Genomic DNA, 7371 nt, shown 5'->3' on the forward strand with positions numbered 1-7371 from the left:
TTAAGGATGCAAGATCCTCCTATCTAACCAGAAGATGGTAAGTAGAGGGTGCAGCAAGGGAGCAAAATCCACACCTTAGGTGCCTGAATGTCAGCCTGCAAGGTGCACTCTCATTGGCACGTGGATTAAGCCATTGTAGAGAACAGCATAGGTACACGCAAATCTAAGAGCATCCACATCTCCAACAAGAACTGTGCAAATAGGGCAGCCTGGAGTTGAAGAAAAAAGCATAGTCAAATGTCAGCCTAGAGAGGCTGTGAAACATCCTGCCCTGAAGATATTAAAAACTTGACTGGACAAAGTTTTGAAAAATCTGCTGTAATTGACCACACCTTGGGCAGTGGATGACCTCCAGCAATTCTTTCCAAAATAAAAGACTTAATGATTCTATATGTAGCATTGCTGCCAGCTTTGAAACTAAACTTCAAAATAAGCTTTCTTTAATAAATGTTTTAATATTCCTTCAAGGGTCTTGTCACAATTTCTTTCATTCCATTGAATAAGCTGAGATATGTCAGAGTATTTCACATCTTGTTATACAGTTCAGAGATGTAGCCCTGATGCTAAGAGGTGACTAGTCTGACACTAAAGGTATCATGATCTTACTTCTCAGAAATATATGCCAAATACTTCACATACATGCAGAAATATTTCCTTTCATGACTTGATAATTATGGGGGAAAAATATTTTGCTGCATGCTGTAAAGAATTTAATGTATCTGCAACATTAGAATTTGCACAGAAAATAAGAGAACTCCAAAACAGAACCACATGAAGAACAGTTTGTAACACTGGCCTTCCTAAACTATAGAAGATAATAAAAAGGCAGTACATTATAATCTGCTGCATTTAAAATTCAGAACTTCTGAGTCACTTATCTTACATGTTTATTTCTTACTGTACACTGGGTTACATGTTATATTGCATGGCTGATGAAATGACCTTCTTCATTCCAAAAACGTGAAGTTTCTGAAGACCCCAAACAAACCAGAACAACTGGGAGGAAATCCCTCAAGTTTCCTCATCTTTGTTTTCACTTCAGGCATATATAAATTTTAGCTCTTCCCCAAGTCTTTGCTGTCTTTTCTTATTACTACCTTCTGACTAAAAATTCTCTTTATTTCTTTTTCATTTCCTAGAGAAAAGTATGACATAAAGCAGAAGCTACAGTTTAAGACCTTAACACTCACCACCTTCAACGGCACCATCTGCTCTGATGTGTGGGTCCATGCCAGCATATTTGGCTTCGCACACATACAAGGCATTCAGATACTACAGTGTGAACAGGCTATAAATAAACTGACAGAAACTCTCCTTTTCTCTTGCAAGTAAGAGCACAGGATAATTAAAACTCACCTGTGTAAAACAATCTCTTTATACTTGATCAAGCACCAGAGAAGAGCAGCCCTGCTCTAGAACCACAGGCTGTTAGAACCAGACTCAGCTTCTAACTAATACTGGAATATAAGCTAGCAGCCTCTGCATTTCAAGTCCAAAGCCACAAATACAGTAGTTCATGTCTTCAAAGCAGCAAATTATTTTACTCCTAAGAAGTTACACCTTTTGTACATAATATCCAGGCAGTCTCTTGCAGTTTCAGTTGTCCATTTGCAAAGTAACTGCTTTTGTATACTATATATATCAGTATTTAAATATCTGAATTGAGCAAACCATAAAGAAGGTTCTACAGAATACTGGAATGGTGCTGGGCTGCTTCTACTGCTGAAAACTGAGATCTGTGACACGATAAAACAGGTACGTGCTACAGGGAAGTTGTTCATTATAAAATATCATCTGAATGCAATTTCAGAACACTAGAGTATTAAAATACCTGGATTTTGCCTGTCTCTTAAAAAACAAGGTGCAGCACTAAGCATTTTTATTTACAAACCCTAAAGATGTTATAGAAAATGTAGTGGTAGTCTATGTGACCAATTTCACATTTAAGTTGACATGAATTCAAATAATTTAGTCCCTGATTTGAATTAGAAGTACAAAAAAGTCAATAAAGCCAGTGGAAGAATGGAACACCAACAGAGAAAGGCTGGAATTTCTTGAGTCAAAAAAACCTAAAAGAAATAATCTGAATAAAGGTTAGTTGGACAAATAACATTAGAAACATATTAATAAATAAAGGCATATCAATTTAACTAGCAGGAGAAAAAACTTCATTTCTCTCCAGCAAGTCAACCATAGGCTGATGATAAGGCACAAACAGTAATAAGTAATTTTGATTTTTGACAGTTCTACAACTGTTAATTACACAAAAAAGTATTCTTGGGAAATAAACTAAAACAAGCAAAAGGTTTTTCAAATACTTAACTACAAAGAAAGATCTAAGAAGCAGGAGTGCTATATAATGATAATGGAGCTGAAATTAAAGAACCTAAGTATACTTTGTAAGTTAACAGAACACTTGCTCTTGGCTTCAAAAAACGAATACTGATGACAAGCGAAGGTAAGGCAGCTGCCATACCCACAATTAAAGCAAAGTTCTGAAAGTTAATATGCTCTCAACAGTGGAAACCCAGCCTAACAACTTTAAAGAACTGTCTAATGACACTGCAGCTCTACCAACACAAAACTACATATGAGCCAAAGGTATTATTACCAAAGAACAGCAGCAGGAGCTTTCATATCCAAGAAAGACCATAAAGAATCACCTTGGAAATCACAATCTTCAAGGATTTGTCAAAGCAAACTCTAAAGCAAACTCTAAAGGAGATGGAGAAATAAATGGACATGGAATAAAAATATTCAACTTTTCTTGAGTTAAAATTATGCAAGACTAATATACAAGTCTTCCCCAGAATAATATCCTTATACAAGGGTACATTCTTTGGAATTAGTAAGTCTGTCCATAGGCCCAAAAGCATCTGAGAAAGAAAAGGTGCTGCATCATCCCAGGGTGACCATGACCAAAAGAAAAAGCAGTGCAAGGATCAAGAGAGGAAAATAAACAGGGGTTTAATGCAATAGTTCTAAGGACTCACTTAGAATTTTCCTTCAGAAAAAGATTAACTGAGAGCTGCTAATATGAATACGAGAGCCTGACATTAAAGGGAAAAAACAAAGACTGAAAAAGCATATAATTACTGTCTGCCAAAAGATTACAGTACTTGCCACTAGGATGGAGGCAAAGTTATTCCAGTTCATGAATAGTGTTTCCATTTTAAAAGCCAAACCTGTTTCTCCCTAATCAAGGCCCACTTCAGAAACCGTTGGCACAAAGTTCCTGCTCCAAGTGGACAAGCTTGTGACAGCTTCCTCAGGGGCAAAAAAGTTACTTTGTAGTGGACAGTTAATCCAGTACAAGCTGACAACTGCACAACCAATTCCTTTAATGCAGCATATTTTCAGTTTATGATCTGAGAAATATAATTTCTTGTAAGATTGTGTTGTTTAGCAATAGAATGACACCTCCTTAGAGGGGGGTGAAACCCCTCTGTTTGTTGGTGTTATGAAGCTATACATAAACATAAAGTATCCAGTTAAGACAATCAAAAAAGCCATCACCCAGTCTGCTAGTGTTGCTTGATGGAGTATAACCATGCCTGGTTAGTGTCGGTAAACTTAAAGCTATGCAAGACTAACTATACTGTTGTACCCTACAACCCTGCAGACCAAATAATCTATTTCAGTGACTTTCCTCAGTCTTTGCAAGTTACGGTAATTCCAAGACAGCTTCAAGCAATGGCACTTTGTAAGGTTTGAGTTCTGTGTCAGTCACTTGCTGACAGATGCAGTTGGAGATATCACTACTCCACAAAACATTACATACAGGATATTGTCAGCTGTTGTGATAGTTGCTTACCCCAGGATCTCTCAGGGTACACAGTGAAGCAGACATAAGTTTCAGAATAGTAGTGTAACTTTTCTAGAATCACTGCTACCATAAATGCTGAAGATCCAGGAACAAACTAAGAAATCAAATGTTACTTTAAAATATGAGGAAATGACAGTACTATAATGAGTATGAAAAATGATGAGAATGCATTATAAAAAACAGGGTCACAGGAGTCTTCCATAAATGTTTGGACTAAAATGGAGCAACCAAGGTTTTTACACTGTCAGATTTTTCAAAATGAGAATTCTTTCTATCATTTTGTGAAAGAATGATTCACTACTCATTGAAAAAAAAAAAATAAATCCACAACACAAAACCTCACAACACAACAAACAACCAAATCAGAGCACTGCTACTATATTGAGGCTCCATTTTTTTTTTTAATGAAACAAACAGAGAGCCCCATGGTAACAACCCACGTTGAGTAACAAGCTGCAACTATTTAAGATATTTTTCCATTACTAATTTAATACACTCCTACACCCTTTTCAGCTACTGCTACAGTTACATTACAGCGAGAAAAAGCTACTGAAGCAAGCAGGGCAGTCTCCCGGGCATCTCTCACAGCTTTCTCCACCTGCTATTTATTCAATCAGCTGACATCACTCCTGCTGACTAGCCCTCTGCTGTGGTAGCAGGCTAGTTGGCTTATAAACACTTATTTCCACCTTCGGGAAATGCCCCATCACCTCTTCCCTTGGAACAGCTCTAACTTTACTGTCTTCACAAGCAGACAGCACAATTTAAAGAAACTATTTTTCAGGGACACATAATGCATAAACACAAACTGTCACTTACATATGCTTACATGTTACCTAGTTTCCAGGTATCCAAGAGAATAAATTTTGACTACTTTCTCAGAAAACATCTCTAATCATTTTTTGCAACACTACTGAACTGTATTGACCCATAACCATCACCACACACCTTCACATCAGGATCTTACAAATACAAATAAGAACACTGTTTCATATCCATTATTGGTTTCTAATCCTCTACCAGTATTATATACCAGAGGTATTCAACTGTGTGATACTCATCTAGGTGGTTTGGGTACATGCACATGATGGTTTGTGCATTACGTGAAAGTCTAGACCTGAACATGTTCTACATATCCCATCTACTTCTATTTAAACAGCACTTAGTAGAAGTTCGTTCACATGCATTAAGGTACTATGTCATCTTCAGAGACAATGAGTCATGAAAAAAAAGAATTAAAAAAAAGCTCCTTTGGCTCCAGTTCAGAAGTAGTACTGATGTTGAGGGCAACAAGCTCACAGCTGACCTTTCACATAACTGTCTCCTATTCACAAGGCAGGAATTCAGGTAAGCCTGACTTCACACTCTAAAGGTAAACATCTTCAAATCCAAGCAACTCAAAACAATGGAAAAAGCACGTCATGCATGTCAAACTGTTTTGTTCTGCTAGATCACCTTTCATCTGTTCTTACATCATCACTAAGCAATTAATCAAGGAAGCAGATATATATTAATAAGATAACTGTTTCTGGGCCCTGATATATTTAATTACATCACTTTACACTCAAGACACAATGAATGTTTAAAGAACTCATCAGACAAGCATAGATTTAATCTTACAGAACATCTGTAACAAAGAACTCGACACATCTCCACAGATGTTTGATGCTAACACTGACACTTTAAAGGGATAAAAATGATTCTAGACCTTCCTCATTTCAAGCCAAAAAATGTCTGTCTCTCTAAAACAGGAGTCATTGAGCAGATCATACACATTCAACGTAGTACTGCTTCATCTACAAAACGTCTTTATTATCAGTAAAATAAATAACACTGCCTTCCGAAATACTACGCTAAGAGTCACACTGGAAATCACAGAACACAGAGAGCAGATCACAGCCCAGAGCTGGTTTTGGGCTCCTTCCAAACTCATGAATGTGCCCATCTCTCTTATCATCAACAGCCTCTCTGCAATTACAGCAGGAGGGCATACTAAGAATAAATAAACAAACGTGCTCTGGAATAAAACGCAAAACCCTAACTAAGCACCAGAAAGCTTCCCTGAACCCTACTATGACTCTGCCGAGGGGGCACGCCCTATTGCCCTGGGAACGGCGAGCCGTGGGTAACATGCTTCGAGGAAGTGACAGACAGAAAGGCACTGAAAAACCCATGGCTGTGATTTCAAGTCATCTGCCTTTCTCTCTCTCCTCTACCTCCGCCTCATCCCACCGTTTCCACTCAGCCCCGCGGGGTGAACGGCCCCTCCCGCAGGCCTGCGAGCCGGGGGCCAGCGATCGCGGCCGCCGGAAGGGCTCGGGCGGTCCCGGCCTGCCCTTGCCCGCCCGCCGCAACTCTGACAGCGGTCACAAAGCGGGGGCCAAACACCACCGCCCCAAGCTGCCGCTGGTCCCGTTTCCCTTTCTGTTCGCCTACCTGACGAGGGAGTCCCGGCTGAGCCGCCGTGCTCTCCCAGCTTCTCCAAACCCGAAGAACCGGGTTTCCACCCTGCTTCCCCGCCCCGTCCGGGTTTGTACGTATATGACACCCTCCCCCCAGCCTCCCCGGTCCTCACCCTCTTCTTGCCCAGGCCCCAAGGAACCTTACCTGCGGGCCAGCCTGCTGTAGCACCGGAACGCCTTAATAGGGAGCAGGGATTGCTTCACTTTCCCCTTTCTCCCTTTCACAGGTGTGGGGGACTCGTGGGTCCCGGAATCTCCTCAGGCTGCTTCCTCTCCTCACTCCCCACTCAGAGTCCAAGAACAGAGGGAAAAGCAGCCCCAGGGAAGGCACGGGTGCCAGGTGGGCACGGACCGTCCACGGGCCGCAGCAGGGTAACTACCTCACTTCACTCTTTTCTCCCACCTCCTCCCGTTCCTTCCCCGTGAAGGGCCGCAGGAACCGAAGCTTTAGGCAAAGACGAGCGGCACTGGTCCAGGCCGTCCTCCTCTTCCCCGCCCCGCGCTCCTGCCTCCTCCCCTTCAATGCTGGGCGCTTGCAGCCACACCGAGAGCCCGGGTAAGGAAACAGCGGTCAGTTTCAAACCGCCCGTAGGCTCCCGCGGAAGGAAGAAGAGGCCAGTGCTGAGGGGAAGAAAGGAAAGCGACCGGTAGCCGCTGCAGGAACAGCATACGACCCACGCTGCCGCCGATCCCGGCGTGCAGCAGCACTTCCCCCCGCCCCTCACAGAGACCGGCTAAGCCGCACTGCGCAGTCTCTGCGGGGGAACGGGGGCGAGAGGGCGGTGCGGGCGCATGCGCAGGGCCGGTGGCTGCGGGCGTGGTGGCGGGAGCGTGGTGGGGTTCCGGGCGGCGAGCGCTCCGGGGTGAATGTTTGTGACCTGAGGTGCCCTTCCAGCCTAGGGATGGTGAGGCTGCAGTCAGCCCCTGGCATTAAACGCGTCTTCGGCGGAGAAGTGTCTTTCATTCCCCCGTTGTTTTTGTTTTTTTTTCACTTAAGCAGCGAGGAGAGGGGTCGTGCCCTGTGGTGAGGCGGGCTGTGACGCCCAGCTCTCCGCTTTGGCCTTCTCTTATCGCCGGTGGGGC

General features: G+C 42.6%; 1 protein-coding gene across 12 annotated transcripts in view; it reads right to left on the reverse strand.

The window, feature by feature from the left end:
* The window catches only part of LRRFIP2 (LRR binding FLII interacting protein 2), a 58861-nt gene extending 51851 nt beyond the window's left edge, over nt 1–7010 (reverse strand). For 2 of the 12 annotated variants that reach the window (XM_068156877.1, XM_068156879.1), the window contains exon 1: nt 6434–6996. The gene's annotated coding sequence lies outside the window, so the exon portion shown is untranslated. Of the gene's footprint in view, nt 1–6262; nt 6355–6433 lie in introns of those variants that run through there. The other 10 variants (XM_068156870.1, XM_068156872.1, XM_068156873.1 and 7 more) reach the window with 10 other exon arrangements.
* Between the last annotated feature and the right edge of the window lie 361 nt (nt 7011–7371).

The sequence above is a fragment of the Melanerpes formicivorus genome, unplaced genomic scaffold, assembly GCF_026170545.1.
Source record: "Melanerpes formicivorus ecotype bairdi unplaced genomic scaffold, bMelFor1.0.p_v2 SCAF_35, whole genome shotgun sequence".
Taxonomy (NCBI): domain Eukaryota; kingdom Metazoa; phylum Chordata; class Aves; order Piciformes; family Picidae; genus Melanerpes; species Melanerpes formicivorus.